An 18,369-nucleotide genomic window follows, 5' to 3' on the forward strand; every position below is an offset into this window, starting at 1 on the left:
CAACATGTACACACAGTTTATGTGATATGCCAGTCACACCACAGCCTGGTCAAGTTAGTGATATAAACAGAACCCAGCCCCTGCTCCCACTCATTTCCAAATGATGGTTGAGAAGTTCTTTCTCAGATCATTTTCATTCACAGGAAACCCTGAGAACATTACAAAAACTTAAGGACAGAAAGGTCAGAAAGTTCAAATACAGTATACAGACTCTCCTCCCTAAAATGACCGTTTGGTTAAAATCCATGACAATAAAAGAGTGAAAATTCTGCAAGTTTAAGAACCACCAATTGACCTCTGAATGTGCTGGTTTGAGTCCAGCCACTTTTCAACAAGTATGAAATCTGCTGCAGGCATACTAACACAGACCAGATATGTTCAGAGTACAAATGATTGAGCTCACTGCATCCTGTTTAGAAAAAGAGAATAATGTTCATTTTCCAAAAGCCAGACTCAGAGGCTGAGCGTCACTGTTGGGAGGATTTCCGTTAGTTACTGACTCCAAAATTTTGTTGAAGACTTTCCTTGAAAAAGCACAGTATCTGGAAGAAAAAACTTTTTCATTTTGTTTAAATTTTATCTATGAACTAGTCCCCCCCAAAAAGACTTTTAGTTATCTCAACAGTAAAATGAGTTGGGAAATAATTAATTACTATCCTTGGCTAAAGATTTTGTGTACCACATATGTAAGAGTTAAAAAACATTAATCCACTCCCAAGAAAAGGATGAAATTCTGAATACTATTTTAAGCAAACACATTAAAATCCAGAGATTTGAAACTAATCATTGGAAGACTACTCCCTAAAATAATTTTTTTGCCAAAAGTAGTTTGCATGAAGTTTAAGTGGTGAGATTCCTTCCTATCTTTAAAATGTAAGTTAATTTACAAACACTCTGTCATAGACTGTTTAAAAATTTTTCCAATGCATATTAGTTACATAGGATAAGGAATTTCATTACACTATATTTGGACTTGAATATAACATACTTTGATCCAGTGCATGTTACTTTAAAACTCTGCCTTGCATGCAGCCTTTAGTTTCTGGTCAGTTGCAAGACTGTCCCTTCTCACCTCCACTGTCATTTGTCCTACATCTTTATGATCCCTTCTCTGTCCCAGCTCACTGAATTCCATGAGTCTGATTTTTCTTTGTTTTATCTTCTGCCTTAGACTAAGAATTCTGAGATTCTTTTCCAAATCTCAAAATCCTCTCCCAGCTGCTAGCTCCAGTACAAGACTTCTGGGGGGCCATGCCTATGTTTGTGAACCTATCCTTGTGCCAATTTTAATTTTCCTCTTCATTCATTCACTGTCCTCTCATATCCATAAAACAGATAGGCCAGGATCCCACAGCCAGTGCCCCACTCATCACCCAGCCAGGCACTTTTGCTTTGAGCCTGCAGAGGAATGGGTTTGATTCTGGAAGAGCGGCAATGCCTAGGCTGGGTACTGCCCACAGACTAGGTCAGGAGAACACCTGCTGGCCCTGGCCCTTGGCACAAAAGCTCCTTGGGGTTCACTGTCTATCAGGACAGCCCGGTGATGTGCACAGTCCCAGGGACTCCTTCAGAATTAGAGTCCAGAGCAGAGACAGAATCCAGCCAGAACAAGTTCATCTCACAGGCATGCCAGGCAAGATGGGCAGGAAAGTCTTCTACAGGTCTCCCTCACTGGTCACAATCTTCTCTTCTCTAAATGTAGAGAAATAGAGCTCTGTCATCAGCTTCTTCTAAGCAGCCACTAATTCTGAGCCATTTTCCTATCACCAGGACTCTTTAGGCACTCAAATCAACACTAACAATTAATTCCCCTCATCCCTATTTGACTTCTCAAGAATTGTGATGCAGGAAAAATGCCCATTGCTACCACTTTCAGGTTTTCCTCCAACAAAAAAGCCAGCCATCCCCTAAATATGAGGCGTGAAATACAGCCAGGTCTACCTGATTTCTTATTCTCCCCACACGCAGTGACTAACTTCAACAAGTCACATCATCCTCAAGGCATGACACAAAATGAGACCCACAGAACCTACATGCTGGAAGAAGGCTATGGTCACATAATTAGTTGACACCTTTTATTTCACTCCTGAGAGTACATAATCCTAGTGTAGATGAGCTCTGCCCGAGCCACTACTTCTAATCCAGCCACCACTTCCCCTTCCTGCCAGTATTCTTCACACTCCAACTTCCACCAGAAAAGCAATGTGGTATGGGGCAAAGCGCCTGAAGACAAGAACTAGAGTTTCATTTCCAGTGTTGAATTTAATTGAGTGACATTGGCAAAGTCCCTGAAAACTCAGTTTCAACTTCTGTAAAATGGGAATAATATCCACCTCACAGAGTGCGATGAAGGAAGCAAGTGAGACAGTAAAAGTGAGCATAATTTTAAACTCTAAACATAGAAAAGGGAAGAGGAGAGATATGGGGAGGGGAGAAGAAAAACTAAAAAGATCTACTTTCCTTTCCCCCTTTTATTTCACCTATTAGTAGATAAGGTAAAATGTTTAGACAGGAAACCTAAAGAAAACAACCCACAGATAATAATCACAACTGCCAAAGGGAGCTGCCACTGTGACCTCCAAATCTGGCCAAGAGCTCAGTCTGAGCAGCAGATTTTGCACTCCTGGATGCATGGAAATTTGCACTAGAGCCTTGGGACTCTGATCTGAAGGAAGAAATCAAAATGCTCTGTTTATTTCATTCCTTGTCGTATTAAAACAAAACAGATACAGGACAAACTTGAAGACAAACGCCCCAGAGCTTAACTTACTTTATCTCCATGGCAAAGGCACTCCAGGAGAAATTGCAGCTTTATGTATTCTTCTTGGTCCCACTCGAACAAACGGGAAGTGCTGCTCAGCGCCCCGAAATAGAAAGCAGGAAGTCAACAGAACTGATTTCTCTAACTTCCCAAATGCAAACCACCGCACTCTCTTCCAGATGAGAAGTAAGGTAAGGTGTAAGCAAGCCTCCTTTTTAAAGAGGAGTTCATGTGCTGATTGTGTCCAGAAAACATCCTGTTCCAGGAAAGAAAGGAAAGATCAACTTCCTTCTGTAAGGAAGGAAAACTGACAAGATTAGATTGATGGGGAAGTAAAGAGTGTGTTTCCTTCAGATCCTCGCTGCCTCAGAGTGAGGGAAGTGCCCTGCTGTGATGATCCTGCACAGATCTCTAGAGAGAACACTGTTCTAGAAGAGATCTCCTACAACAACAAGAGAGCAGAGCTAGACTCTCCCCTCTCAGCTTCTTCGTGAGCGTTCAGAGTATCAATATTTTCTTGGAGTCAGCTGTTTGAAACTTTCAAGGGGAAATACCAGGCTCCACCCCAAGTATTCTACCCCAGCTGCTCTCTATCCTATGCACCATCTCCACCTTAACTGCCAAACACAGTGAGCTAGCTAATCCCCCTATAAGGGCTGTGCTGAAATCTGCCACACCTCACCAATTCTGGTCTGGATTTTCAGTCCTCTCATCTTGGCTGCTCTTTTGCAAACTGCCAGAGGAATTCAACATGCTATATCCTCAGAATCCCCTACCCCAAAGTCAGCCACAGCCTCTTAGTATTGATTAAATCTGATCTGATCTGCTCAGCGAGTGGTCTTACCCTGTCTACCAGGTTTGGACTGTGTGTTATTGTGGAAAGTGTGCGGCTTAGGCCGAGATGGATGGGGCAAGACCCCATCATAGGGAAGCTTTATCTCTAGTGGCTAAGGGAACCTAGGAAATGATGAAACCTGTCTGTGCCCCACTTCCCTCACACATGGAATGGACACAGTATCACCCCTGTTGTCATAGTTAAGGATTAAATGGGATAAAAAAAAAAACTCAACGTGGCCTTAGTTCTAGCAAATTTCAATAAGAGGAGGATTTAATGCTTATAGGATACTTTGAGTCCTGTTCTAAGGTGCATTAGTGCAGTTATCATTATTATTAAACTCATTGTGCACAAGGGAAAGTTGAGTTGAGAGAAAGTAAAGTCACAGAAACCACCAAGCAAATCAGAAAAAGGATAGCCCATCAACCCAGGATGTGACTGCACAGCCCACACCAACTCGGCCTCCACTGCAGCCCACTTGTGCCACGTCCCTCTTCCCTGCCCCTTCCCTGCCAGCCCGTAGGTAAACACAGCTCAAATGGCCTTCCCGTCCCCCATCCTCCCAGGCTTTGCTTCACCTCCCAACATTCCCTGCGGACACCATGCAAATTTCGCTCCAGTCTCACCCAACATCTTGAAGAAAGCAAGGACAGCAGTCTCTGCCCCAGAGCACATTATCTCTGCTGCATTTTACCATCACTTTGTGGCTTCCAATTGTTCTCCAGTTCTCTCCATAATCTATTCCTAGAAACAGTATCTAAATATAGACCACAGTTCCAAGTTCCAAGAAACAAACCTATTATTGCTACCAATATCTTAGCCATCACCAAGCCAGGCCTTCTAATTTCCATTCATTTATCCCACATACATTTAGCAAGCATCCGCCATGTTCACTTTGTCAATGAAGATTACATGGGACCTGTTTCCTAGGAGCTCACAGCCTTGAAGAGAAAATGCGTGCACACAAAATGTAAATAGGTTGTGGTGAGTGCAAAAGGTACGCCAGTAGTGGCAGCTCTCTGTCTATCTCTTTACAATCTTGCATTTCCATGTTGTGTCATCCACCAGCCTTTTCACCTCTGCTACCTCTCGCTGTGACTTCCTTGCTCAACACCCATTTGCTGAAATCACCCCTCCAACTTATCTCACTCCTTTCTCCCACCCTTCAAACAAGCCCGCCTCCTGCTGACAAAGACCTAATTTTATCACTTCTAATTCTGAAAACCATAAGGTCAGTGAACCAAGCACAGGCCATGAACTTACACAGGTGAAGCTGGCTGGGCCCCTGCCTTGCTCTCCTGACTTCGTATCATCCTCTTCATGTACATGCAGCTCACTGTAGAAGCTCCAGCTAAGAGAGACTCCAAGCAATTCCCCAAAACTAACTCCTATTTCCTATTTTTCCCTTTGCCCACTCTGCCATCTGTCCCCTCCTTTCATTTTATCTCTTGAATTTAGATGCTTTCTCAAGGCTTAGGTCAAAAGTCATCTCCTCTTTGCAGGTTTTTTTCATTCTCTCACAATGTGTGACAGTTTCGTTCTCTGATTTGCCTTAGTTATGAACTCAGATCTTCTTTGGAGCATTTAAATTCTACCTTGCATTACAACCATGTATACATTTATCTTAAGGGCTCTATCTTTAGAACACTTGCTTTGTCTTCATCTAAACCTCAGTATGGTACCTAGGTCAGTAATATATGCTAATTAATGAACATATTTTATTTGTTATATGTATTATAGTAGGCAAATTATTTCACTGAGAACCCAAGGAAAATTCCAAGTTTTTTTCTTTTTCATTATTATCATTGGAAATAGTTATTATGTGTCAAATTGACTGGGTTAAGGGATACCCCAATACCCAGTAAAATATTATATCTGGTGTGTCTATGAGGTATTTCTGGGAGACACTGGCATTTGAATCAGCAAACTGAGTAAACAAGATCTAGTAAATCTAATGTGGACAATGTCATTCAATCTGCTGAAGACTCCATTAGAACCAAAAGACAAAGGAGCTGACCGTTCTTTCTCTTGAACTTTGGATATCATATGTCCTTGGGCACTGGACCTCCTAGTTCTTGGACCTTCAGACTCTGGGACTTACCCCAGGAGCAATCCCCCGCTTAAGTTTCTCAGGCCCTTGGCATCATACTGGGAGTTATACCAACAGCTCCCTGGTTCTCAGACCCTCGGACTTGGATTGAATTACACTGGCAGCTTTCCTGGCTCTCCAACTTGCAGACAACATATTGTGAGACTTCTCAGTCTCTGTAAGCACATACGCCAATTCCTATAATAAATCTCTTATGTATCTATGTGTTTCCTGTTGGTTCTGTTCCTCTGGAAAACCCTGACTAATATCTTGTTTAATCATTTTTCCAATAAATTTTTCATCCTTAAGCAATAATTTGAGCACTAGCAATAATTTGGGCATAAAAATAAAGACATGAATGTCTGCACTTTTGTTCTATGTCAGAGAGATTGCCACAGAATACAAATGAAACAACAATCAGTACACATGCATAATGAGATAAATTGCAAAATTAGGATAATTTTACACCAACTAGATGTGTGACCACAGGCAAACCACTTATACTGTAAGCTACAAAACATAAACTCCAAGTACTCTGTTAATTTATGATCAATGCAAGATTGTAAGTACTCTGTTAATTTAACCACTGTGAACCCCCACCTTGCTAACAGGTGCCACTTCCATGTCAGTAAATACAAATATATTTACCAAAAAAACCCTATTATTGATGTTAATTAGTTCTAGGGAAATCAGGTAAATGGCAGCTAAGAGAAGTAAAAACAGCAGTAGAAATTAATAATTAGAAAATGAAACAAATGAATTCTAAGTGCTTCATCAGCACCATTAGATAAATAAAACAGTGAAATCGAAATCTTTTTTTTTCTTTTTTTGTGGCACTGGGGATAGAACTCATGACCTTGTGCTTACCAAGCAGGCACTTATGCCACTGAGCTAAATCCCCAGCTCAACACAGTGAGATTTGCAGAGTCAATGTAGTAGGCCAGCATTGTTTCTGTGGGTATGAGAGATGCTATTCTCCAGGCTCCCCTGTTCAACCATTAGAGACAGCAAACACGCATGTACAAGGGAGCCTCTGCTCTGTGAGGGATGTGGGGACTTCTTTTTTGTACGTCTCTGCTCCTGGTACCTAAGGAAACCAGAAGGATTCAACACACATTTGTGCATGAAACAATCAGCTCATTAATAATTGTGTGTGTTGTGTGTGTGCATATATGTGTGCTGGGGATTGAATTCAGGGCCTTGCGCATGCTCTCAACACATGGTCCAACTCTGAACTGTAACTACAACCCCTAGCTCAAGAATTTACTGAGGATTTATACACATCAAGTCTAGAAATATAAACCGTATGGTTCGTACTATCAAGTAAAATCAGAGCAAAATTGAAAGCCCCAAATGGAAACCATGCTTTGTTGTCTCATAGGGAGTACTATCACATAAAAACAACTTAGCCACTGGGGAGTAATTTCAAAACATCACATCCTCTTTTTGCATTATTCAAACCCTGTGCAAGGCCATCATGGTCCACACAAAGGCCCTTTCCCTTCACATGGCAGCCACAGTCACATCACACAGCCCTTGCCTGCTTGGTTCCCTTCACACCCTCCCACCAGAACGTCTCCCAGACATTGTCCTCAGGGCTTGGTTCTACTCCACCTCAAGCTTTCTCCTTAACTACATACAAAATTCTAAAAAAAAACTAGTCTGGCAAGATCTAGCCTTGCTTGGAATGTAGGGAGGAAAAAGAAAATGGATAAGCAGAACCAGAACTAATCTCTGCAGGCTCTGAACAAATGCCTCAAAACCGTACTACATTGGCCTGACCCAGGTTCAACTTAAAGGTAGCAAAATATGTGGGAAAGAGTATAAAGAAACAAAAGTATTCACATTTGTTAATATACTAAGCTCAAAACAGCTCTAGTGGAAGATGAATCTGATCATTTTATGTGGAAGGGAAGAGGCACAGATAGGAAGCCAAGAAACCTGAAGCACAGAACGAAAGAAAATGATCCTAAGTAGGAACCACTGTTCAGAGTGCTTTGCACAAGTCCTTTTGTCAATTGTGTAAGGTGTGTTGTCCCTATTTTATAGATAAGCCTGACCAGTGTCATGCAAAGCAGGACACTAGGAAAGGAAGAGAGTGTTGAGCCAGTGCTGATGGCTAAGTAACTGCAGGTAACTAGGTAAGTCCTGCACAGCACTTGTCTTTCCCTCCTTTGGCACTTTCATTCCAAGGGGCTGGGGAAAGTTACCTTCCAAAAATGACAGAAGTTAAAAGAGAGAACTGAAAGGAGAAATTTTCAGTTTCCTAAATGAGAGAAAGATGGGGCCAGAAGAGAAGGCCACAGCTTCTTCCTGACCCAGACAGAGAGTAACAAAGTACCATACACATCTTGATTTAAAGAAAGGAGTACCCCCCAGCATGGTGGTGCACACCTGTAATCTCAGCACTCAGGAGGCTGAGGCAGAAAGATCACCTCAAGCTTGAGGTAATAGTGAATTCAAGACCAGCCTGAACTACATAGAAGGACCCAGTCTCAAGAAAGGAAAGGAAGAGAAAGAGAGAGACAGAGAGATCACTGATGGCATTCATTTCCATATCACAGAAATTTAGATTATTAAAAATCTTCCTGCCAAATTATTTCCCTATGACAGATATAGCCCAATTCACTTTAAGAACTGAAACTGATTACTCCTGTACTCTTGAGACCAAAATTCTTCAGGTGTCTAAATTTAACATTCCAGAAGCATTACAGTCTCATCTACAATACACACATTTATTGATTACAATTGCATAAATAGTGCTGATGATGCCAGAGAAAGACCCCGACCACAGGGGCTTAAAAAAGACAACACAGAATTGTGTTTCATTAATACATATCCATCTTGTTTCTTCCTTAAAACTCTGAGTTAATAGACATAAGTCACTACGTACAGATAATTGATCTATTACTTCAATTGGCATTAAGCAGGAAACCAAAGGCCATTAGGACAAATTAAAATTAAATAATATACCAAAACAACTCAATACTAAGATGCTGATTTTAATTGGAAGTTGCTCTGAAATCTGTTTTAGTCCTTATAGTGACTTCTAAGTGAACTGTCTGTATTTCTTTATTTAGAATTCCTGTTAGCCAGCTGAAGCCCTTAAAGTTTGACTAGAAAATGACCCCCAAAAAAATCAACTGGAACAAAACCTATGGGATGTACCCTGTGGTTTTAAGTGTCAAGTTCAATTGCAGTAGCCAGTTCAGGTACAGTTGCTTGAGACTTCTGACAGGTAACACAAGTAGGAAGTCATTTGACAGAATCTGCTCTTCTTTAGGGTAGTTTATATTTTCTTACATATGCAGCCTGCCTTATAGTCATGCAGTTTGAGCAGAAATGTTTCCTGAGCACTTATTATCACAGTATTCTGAGATAGTACAAAAGAATAAAAGAAAACACTTCTGCAGAATTCTCCTGGGAAACACTAGACAGTCACAGGTCAAAGTGACGTGGATACACAGGAGTAGCTGCAAGTACAGGCTATGAGAGCCAGGCGGCCTAGGTTTATCATCTCCAGCAGTTGCCACTGTGACCAGGCTTTACAACTCTCTCCAAGCCTCAGTTTCCCTTCCATAAAACTGGATTTATAATGCCCACTTCGTATGGTTGCTCCAAAGAGTTAGTAAGGCCATGAACATAAAACATGCACTAGATAAAAAGAGCTCAATACTAGCTATTACTATCATTAAAATTATTAGTTTTGTTGTCACTTCTGTTACTCCTCCGTCTGCCACATCTGCTACTCTGAGCTGTATTTTGCTCCATACCTTTAGGATAAGGAGGCTCCCCGCATGTCTGCAGCAGTCCAATCCAGATGGAATCAGGCATCGCAGGCGCGGAGGTAGGAAGGCTCACAGTCTGTCAAATGTCACAGAAGAGGATTTCCGATGGAGGAGATGGCCACAGAGGGAAATGAGCCTGCCCTCTATAAAGCAGATAAGTTTGCTCTAACTGGCTTTCTGAGCTGAGGACAGGCACATGCTCGCAGGTCATATGATAAGCTGGAAAGTGTTTAAGAATGCTTGAGCTACTAAAAAAAAAAATGCAGCTTTTGAATAGTCACAAAAATCTTACGCCTTCCTCTTATGTTATTTGCAATTTCAAAATAAATTTAGTATCAAGAAGAGAAAGTGTTGGATGCATTGGCAACTTTGAAAAAAAGATCTTATTTAGGTCTTGAAAGATACATATTTCTTCTTGCATCATGTGGCAACACTGTGAGCCCTGAATCTGCTTGCTCACCACTCGCTTTTCTTTCCTAAGGGGCGAGGAAAACAAAGCCAGAGGCAGGTTATTCTCCTTCTCAAGTTTATCTGCTGCTTAATTCTCGCCCTGGCTGAGACACTCCACGTGGGACCACGACCCCGCTTACTTCCAACCCCTAACTTTAGGACACGGGGACCATGTCACTCAGGGGACTTCCTCTTACCCTGCTCACTAATTGATGATAGAAGGAAAGAGGAAACCTGCTAATGGAGAGAAAGTACAGAGGAGGAGGAGGTGAGAGATGACAGCAAGCTTGCCTGGAATGACTTGCTGTGGGAAATCAAATGCTGTGGGCAGCTGCTTGGATTTCAGCTAGAAAGGAACCTAGGCAAAATGATTTTTCAGAAAAAGCATTCTTGCCGCTGCATGCAGAACACAATAAATTAGCTGTGTCAGATCCGTTACCTCTGCACCTTTTGCTACCAGCACCTAAAATAGCAACAAAATACATTTAAAGGGAAAAATTCTGTTGTAAATTTTTTTTTCATTTGACAAGTTTTTCTATTTCTAATCAATGCTTAGCCATTTCAGGAATGAAATTGTAAGATTTTTTCTCCTCAGTCGTTGTAATGAACTTGAAGATTCCATGGCTTAAGGAAAACAAAGTTTGTCTCATTTTTTAAGGAGGACGAAAGTTGCACCCAAGAGCTCAGAGGCTTCGGGATATTCCCCAAGTCAAAAGTCCAGTGCCAGTGCTGCTTCCCTTAAAGATCTCCTCCTGCCCTGGAAATGGGAAGACACTGAGCTCTCCCAGCCCAGGTTAACTTCAAGGAACTGGTAGTGGGGAAGTTTTCCAGGTAGAGTCCTTGTACGTCACGCTTCTCCCCACTTCCCTCTGTAGCCACACTCTTTCCCTGAAAATAAGACCTAACCAGGAAATAATCAGTCTTGAAAACTAGAGACCGATTTTGCAACTTCACATTAAGTGTCTTACACAAGGTTTTTCCTCATCATTTTCTTGTTCAATGGCTAGCCAGGATGGCAGGTAAGATAAGAAAAACTGAGTGGGGCTGGGAATTTTGATCTCTAGTATTCAAGGCTGGTTATTTTCTGGTTAAGTATTTTTTTCAGGGAAACACAGAATGTTACATACTGACCTGCCAAAGACTCATGTTCTTGGTAGACTCTCAGGAAATATTTGATGATGACCTTGTCCTTCAAGACTTGGCTGTTTCCATTAAATATCATGGCCTTTCCCCAAAGGGACAGATGAAAAGGATCTTTAAGATTCAAATTTATTCCATTAAGCCACTGCTCTGCTTAGTATCAAAGGCTTTGCCAAGGGAATATTCCTACAGGGCAACATACTATATATCCAGTGTCTGAGTTGCCATCTGAAAACCAAGTTAGATAGGTTCTATTGCACGTTCTAACCAATAAAAGACAGGATTTTTTCAGAAAGAAACAAGAGATTATTTTTCTCTTGAAGACATGGAAAACAGATTGGGTATGGGTGAGGGAAGCTTTAGTGCTTCTAGATGACAAAGGGAGCAGTTGGAGTAGGAATCTATCTCAAAGAGAAGTTTGAAAAACTTACTTTTTTAATTTTAAAATGAAAAAAAGAAAAACAATGATACAGAATTTCAAAACAACATAATAGGAGATTAGCAATGGTTAATATATTGTGCACTGTTATCTTCAAAGAAGCTGCTCAGATTACAAGATATAGGAATGGAAAAAATGATCCAACAATGAAAGCACAAACTATTCTTTTTTGATGAACTGAAATTGTGGTATAATTATCTCTTTTGTATATACATATATATTTTTCCCTTCTTTCTTTTCTCCTTTCCCTCATCCCAGGTATACGTGTTTTGATATACATAGTGAAATAATTAATGCAGCCAAGCAAATAACATTACTCCACACAAATGCTTACGTGTGTTGTGTGTGTGTGTGTGTGTGTGTGTGTGTGTGTGTGTGAGAATGTCCCCCAAAGGTCTCATGTGCTCATAAGGTGGGGACTGGAGAAGGTGACTCAGTCATGGTGACAGTACAGCCGTGATGGTGAACCTTTTAGAGCTTTCAATGACAAATGGCCAACTTCCCTTCACCGCACTGCCGCTAAACTGGCTATCAGGAGGTGGGGCCCGGTTGAAGGCAGCTCACTTAGGCATGACCTGGAAGGGTTTATCTTCTTCTCTGACTCCACTTTCCACCAAGCTCTGCTTCTCAGCCACCACAGAGAAAGCAGCTTTCCTGGCCGGACCCTTTCAACTGTGCCTTTCTGCCTTGGGCTGAAACCTCCAGCAGTAACAACAACAGCAACAAATGAGCCCAAATAAACCTCTTATGCTTTCATCCTTTAACTTGCATAATTTGTGTTTCAGCAATGAAGGAAGTGACTAAGACATATAAGTAAAGTACTAGAAATCCTCTCAGCAAAGTCTCAGTTTGAAACAGAGTTACTGACTATAGGAGTCTTCATGCTGTCCCTGGGGTCTCCAGGCTTACTAACCCCACCTCACTAAAACGTGTGCCTGTGACCCCATCTTCCTGTTGCCCTCACTCCTCCCACTGCATGGAACCCTCTTTCTACTCCCTACTTATTTTTTATTTTGGAATTTTCATTGTTTTGTTTAGATTCCACCTATAAGTGAGCCCATGTAGTGTTTTTCTTTCTGCATCTGGCTTATTTCATTTAGGGTGTTCTCCAGATCACTCATACTGCCACAAGTGGTAAGGTTTCCTTTGTTTAAGGCTCAATTCTATGTTTATTTGCATATTACAATTTCTTTATTCATCCATTGACAGACAGCGGTTGTTCCCGTATCTTGGCTATTGTAAATAATGCCGTGCTGAACATGGACACAGAGCTGTCTCTGAGGTCGTGGTGATTTCATTTCCTCTGGCTGTATTCCCAGAGGAAGAATAGCTGGCTCTCAGAGTAGTCCTGTGCTTTATCTCTTTGGAAACCTCCAGTTGTTCCCACAGGCTGCCCCTATCTATCTTCACATCAACATATAGTATATGTTATATAACATACAGTATATAAACATTACCTTTTCTCCTCATCCTAAACAATACTGATTATGGCTTTTCTTTCTCTACTAGCCATTCTAACAGGCATAAGGTAGTATCTGGCAGTTTTGACCTGCATTTCATTGATTATTTGTGATGTGGAGCACATTTCCATACATATGTTGTAAGGGACTTTTTTGCAGCTCTGTTTGCAAACACAAGCCTTTGATGTGAATTGCGTGTTTATCAGGAAGGTTCTTGAATTTTATCAGAGAAGCAACATCAGCTTCAGTGAAGCCCCCACATCTAAGCAACCCCGCCTCCCCCCTGGAGACTGAATGAAGAGATGAAAGGCAAGAGGGAGGAAACTCAAGAAATGATGAAGACTGATGTCCATGACTCTACTCTGAAGCCTTTTAAGTTGTTTTGACCCTGGAATCTTCCAGACATCGGCATTTAAGCACATCACACCCCTGCGTACCATGGTGCAAACAAGTCATTTCATACTCACTCTTAGTATTTTTTATTCTATTCACATATTTTTCCTAGTCACATCTTATATTGATCTCCCAAAATGATGATGATGATAAATTGCTTTTTTAAGAAGTAATACCACAAATGATACGAAATTCACAAGTTATACAAGAAAGTACAGTGGAATATAGCCCTGCTTACCTCTTCTATCTAGCCACCCAGTAATGATCAGTTCCTTAAGTAATTTTCAAAGCTGTTCTGTGCACATATACATTATATATCTACATATTTTATGGACAACATATGCAGAAGAATAATTCTTTTTATTGTATTTAAAGAGAAAAAGAAAAAAGTTGCAAGTAATATAGAATTTCAAAAAAAATAAACAGTAAAAATCACTAGTTAATAGATTACATATTGTCATCTTAGAAATACTTGTTCGAGTTACAAAATTAAAGCATACAAAGTGGACATTCAAACAGTGAGACTGCAAACAGTTCTGTTCAATGATCCCACAAAGCATAGTAATATGGTTATCTATCTTATACACTTAAATATACATACATGCAGTTGTATCCTTTAGAGTACTTTGTTTTCCTCTCTTGTTTACAATAAAAATTATACATTTTGGGTTTTATTACTCCCACAGTTCTTATCACTTTTTTTGAAGAGAATAAAACCAAATGTGACATAACAAAACAGAGTCAGTCAAATCAAAAGGAAAAGGACATAGTACATGATGTACAAACAGAATACAAGGTGATCAACAATGGTTACTGTAATGCCTCTTGATATCTTAAAAAGAATTGCCTATATCATCAGTTATAATAAAATTGAACAAAACAGTACAGAACAAAACCAATAAAACTGAAACATTGGGGACATTACAGGACTTCAAAAGAAGATAATAATCAAACCAGAATAGGCATCATAGTGAATCTTATTGTCTTCAAAGTAGTTGCCTATACCCTCAAACTTGATACTATCAAGCAAAACAGAATAGAGTAAAAATCAGTCAAAACAAGATAGTGAGAGCAATACAGGGCTTCAAATCAAGTTAATAGGAAATCAAAGTGGTTACTATTTTTTATTTATTTTTCCCTTAATTAAAAAAATAAAAATAAAAAAATATATAATAAAAAAAGAGATTGATTTAAGAGAGGACATAACAATACAACAGCACAGGTCAGAACATAACAATTTAAGCAACATTCTAAAACTTTTGGGGGAGTGCTGGGAACTGAACCCAGGGCCCCACACATGCTAGGCGAGTGTTACACCACTGAGCTACATCCTCAGCCTTTGTTCATCTTTACATAGAGCCTCACAAGTTTCCCAGGCTGGACTCAAATTTGTAATCCTGGTGCTTCAGCCTCCTGAGTCACTAAGGTTACAGCTGTGCACCACCATGCTCAGCATCAAAAATATTTTCCTTCTGTGCCATAAAAAGGAATGAACTTTCTCTTTTGTTCCATTGATGTAGCTGTCTGTGCACCAGGACTAGAATATTGAGACAATTTCACTGTGTGCTCATCAGACCATTTGTGCTACTCATTACTATTCTGATTCAATATTTTTCCTGATTATTCCTGCCCTTATTTTTCCATGTAACTTCAGAATAGGCTTCTCTGAGCATGTGGATCTTTTCTCCATTATATCCTGGCAGTGACTGTTGCTTTTATGTATAAAGGCTATCGATTTTTCTATCTAGCTACACTATTCAGTTCTCTTGTTTATTACTGTTGGCTGTGATATTTGAGTTTTTCAGGCAGAGTTATATTATCTGCAAATATAATTATTTTGCCTCTTTTTCTACTTGTACATCTCGTATTTCTCTTACATAAAAAATTGGTCAGTACTTCAAGATCAATGTTTAATAACATGGACAGTAGCATCCTTTTTTTAAATTTAATGTGAATTTTCTACTGTTTAGCCATGAAGGATGAGCCAATTTTTGAGACAAGAAAATATATTGTTACTATGAATTTAGTTCTTTTATAATATGACTTTCATAATCAATAATTTTCATAAGAGACATTTTTAGCAACCATGGTGTGAGCATATGCTTTTGCAGTTCTGATATGTTAATAAGGTAAATCTGGTGAATAAATTTCATACTATTTAACTATTTCCTTTTCTGAAATGAACTGTACTTGGTCCTATCATTCTTTTGCTTCACCTTGGAATTTGTTTACCAATATTCTATTGAAGATTTTTGCACTGATAGTCCTAAAAGACATTCTTTGTGTTATTTTTATTGCACTAGACTTTGGAACCAATATAATCTCCACCTCCTAAAATAAAATTAGAGGTTTTTGTTTTTCTAGAACTTTAAAAATCATTGCACTGATTGATTCATTAAAGTTACAAGAGCTCACTCAGGAAAGCATGTATACATAATAGTTTGGGAGGAAAATAGCTTCTTGATATAAGTTTTACTTTCCTCTTATACTTGATTTTCTCTTTAGATTTTCAACCTTTTCTGCAGACAGTCTTAGAATCTTATCTTTTCTTAAAACAACACATTTTATTCATTTTTTAAAATTTATTTTCACATTGGTGAGTAAATAAGTCTCATAACCTTTAATTTTCCACACTTCTAATTATTTCTATGTTCTTTCTTATTTTATTTCTACTTGCTCCATTTTAAAAGCAAATGAGCACACACCTGTAATCCAGCACTGAGGGGACTGAGGCAGGGGACTCACAAGAATAAGCTCAGCTGGGTATCTTAGTGACTTACCAAGACCCCCATCTATATAAACGAATGAATGGGCATGTAGTTCAGTATAGGCAGCTCAGTGCAGTGCAGAAGTCCTGGGTTCAATCCAGTACCACTCCACTCTCCCAAAAGAGCTTCACCACCATGATTTAAAATAGCTAAAAAGTAGAAGCAATCTAAGTGTCCAACAACAGATTAACAGACAAATGTAACGTTATATATATATATATATATATATATATATATATATATCTATGATATTCACACATAAGAAAAAATGATGCTCTGATGCATGCTACAACACAGAGGAGCTTTGAAAATACTATATAAGCAAAGGAAGCCCACATACATAAAAACAAATATTATTTGAGTCCACTTATATGAGCACACAAGACCTTTGGGCAGCAGATGTGAATGGTTGTACAAAATTATACATGTAATTAATGGCACCCTTTTGTACAGTTAAAAATAGTTAAGTGGAAGTTTTAGACTACTCATTCTACAATTTAAAAATGATCATTTAAAAGCAAGTACTACTTTTATGTAATGAGTTTTCAGACACAACTCATAGAATTAGCTGTATTTTACGGCCTTATGTTTGTCTCCCTCTGTGTCCTCCCATTAGTGCCCCTGAGTTTCCAAGTGCTCTGATTTGAGCCTCCTCACTGTTTCATTAAGTCCTGTGGGTTCAATCAATGATTCACCTCTGTGTTCTACCCAACTTCACCAAGGGACAGAGTAAAGGTAGCATTTCCATGTTTTCATTCAGTTCCATTTCCCCTACTTGCCTCTGAGATCAAATGGGATCCAGACATTGTGTTACCCCCAGATGTGTGTGTTATTCCTGTATCCCAAAGAAGAGGTGGCTGCTTTTGCCCTTAAGCAGGTAGCACCTACTTAAGGGAATAGCTTCCCACCAGCTCTAAAATGTATGCTCACAAGAGTTCCCACTTGGAGTCTTTCTGTGCCCACATGTGATTAGTGCGTTGGGAGCCCCTCCCAGACATCATCATTTGAGTCTTTGAGTTTTTTCAAAGGTAAAATTCAGATATTTGACCCCCATCTCTTTTTTGTTCTAGAAGCTTCTGAGGAAAAGGTAGAAGAAATATATCTTTAGTCTGCCCTTTTAAATGAAATCCCAGCATTTAAAAGAGGTGAAATAAATTTCAAAGTATTAAAAATAGCCTTAAAAGAGAGAAATGTCAGGGAACATATATCGTGAGAATTGATCATGGAAAGGGTGAAATAATTACTTTCCCTCTGTCTCAGTGGTTAGTGATTAGAGCATGCAGACTATCTGTCGCCTATGTCATGTTTGCCCTCCCCTGTGCTACCTGCTTCCCCCCCCCCCAGTCCTCTGCTTCACCTCATCCTCACCCTTCAGAATCCCTTGGTACTCACCTATAGCCCAGCATCTGCATCCCATAGAAATCTATTAGGGATGCAGAATCTCAGGCCCATCCCAGGTCCAGAACAGGAATCTTCATTTTAACAAGATCCCCAGATGATTCATGTGCACAAAAAATTGAAGATGCACCACTGTCGATCTCAGCTCACCCCTTCACTGTTCCAAGCACATCAAATTCTTCTGTGGCACCTTTGCATAAAACATTCCTTCTGAGCGCTCGCTCTGTAATTATGCACTTATCAGAACAATTCTTTTCTATTCATGCATCTCTCCCCTACTAATGTCGTGCCAGGCTCCGTAGCTACTCCAAACCCAACCAATAAACATTTGCCAACCAAGTGAATGGAGCACTGTTAGTTAAACAAAGTCCTTGCTCACTCTCCCACTAGGGGACTCATCAGCCTGGATCTTCTCAATCCAGCTTCTCACACAGACCCAACTTCCTAGAGCAGGCCCTGCCCAAAGAAGAGAAGGAGTCAATCAGGGAATGCTGATATCACAAAAATGCAAGAAATTGCATCATTCAGGCCCGTTCCCCCACATCTTACATACCTGCAAAATGACTCAAAGAGATTGTTTTGTGAGTGCTACTTTGGAAAATATGAACACAATTTCTGGCATGGGAAGGGATGCACTATGGCATGCACCATGAACCCTGGTTCAGATACATAGCCCCACAACCCAGCCAGCCCACAGAGGGTAGGTTGCAGGAGCAGGGGCCAGTGCAGGCATGGGATTGTGCTGAAGTAGGCTTCACCAGCCTCTTGTGCCCCTGCATAATTTCTGCGTGAGTTGCTCTCAGCAGGTGTGGCTGAAATTGCCTCTCAGTGGGAGAATGGAAGGGATA

At 40.1% G+C, this 18,369-nt stretch overlaps 1 protein-coding gene across 4 annotated transcripts in view; it reads right to left on the reverse strand.

The window, feature by feature from the left end:
• The window catches only part of Pde4d (3',5'-cyclic-AMP phosphodiesterase 4D), a 1,361,839-nt gene extending 1,344,108 nt beyond the window's left edge, over positions 1-17,731 (reverse strand). For 3 of the 4 annotated variants that reach the window (XM_063258681.1, XM_063258684.1, XM_063258683.1), the window contains exon 1: positions 9,459-9,705. The gene's annotated coding sequence lies outside the window, so the exon portion shown is untranslated. Of the gene's footprint in view, positions 1-9,458; positions 9,706-17,515 lie in introns of those variants that run through there. The other variant, XM_063258692.1, reaches the window with a different exon arrangement.
• Positions 17,732-18,369: the final 638 nt, after the last annotated feature.

The sequence above is a fragment of the Cavia porcellus genome, unplaced genomic scaffold, assembly GCF_034190915.1.
Source record: "Cavia porcellus strain 051 isolate PalLab524CR breed Dunkin Hartley unplaced genomic scaffold, mCavPor4.1 scaffold_11, whole genome shotgun sequence".
Taxonomy (NCBI): domain Eukaryota; kingdom Metazoa; phylum Chordata; class Mammalia; order Rodentia; family Caviidae; genus Cavia; species Cavia porcellus.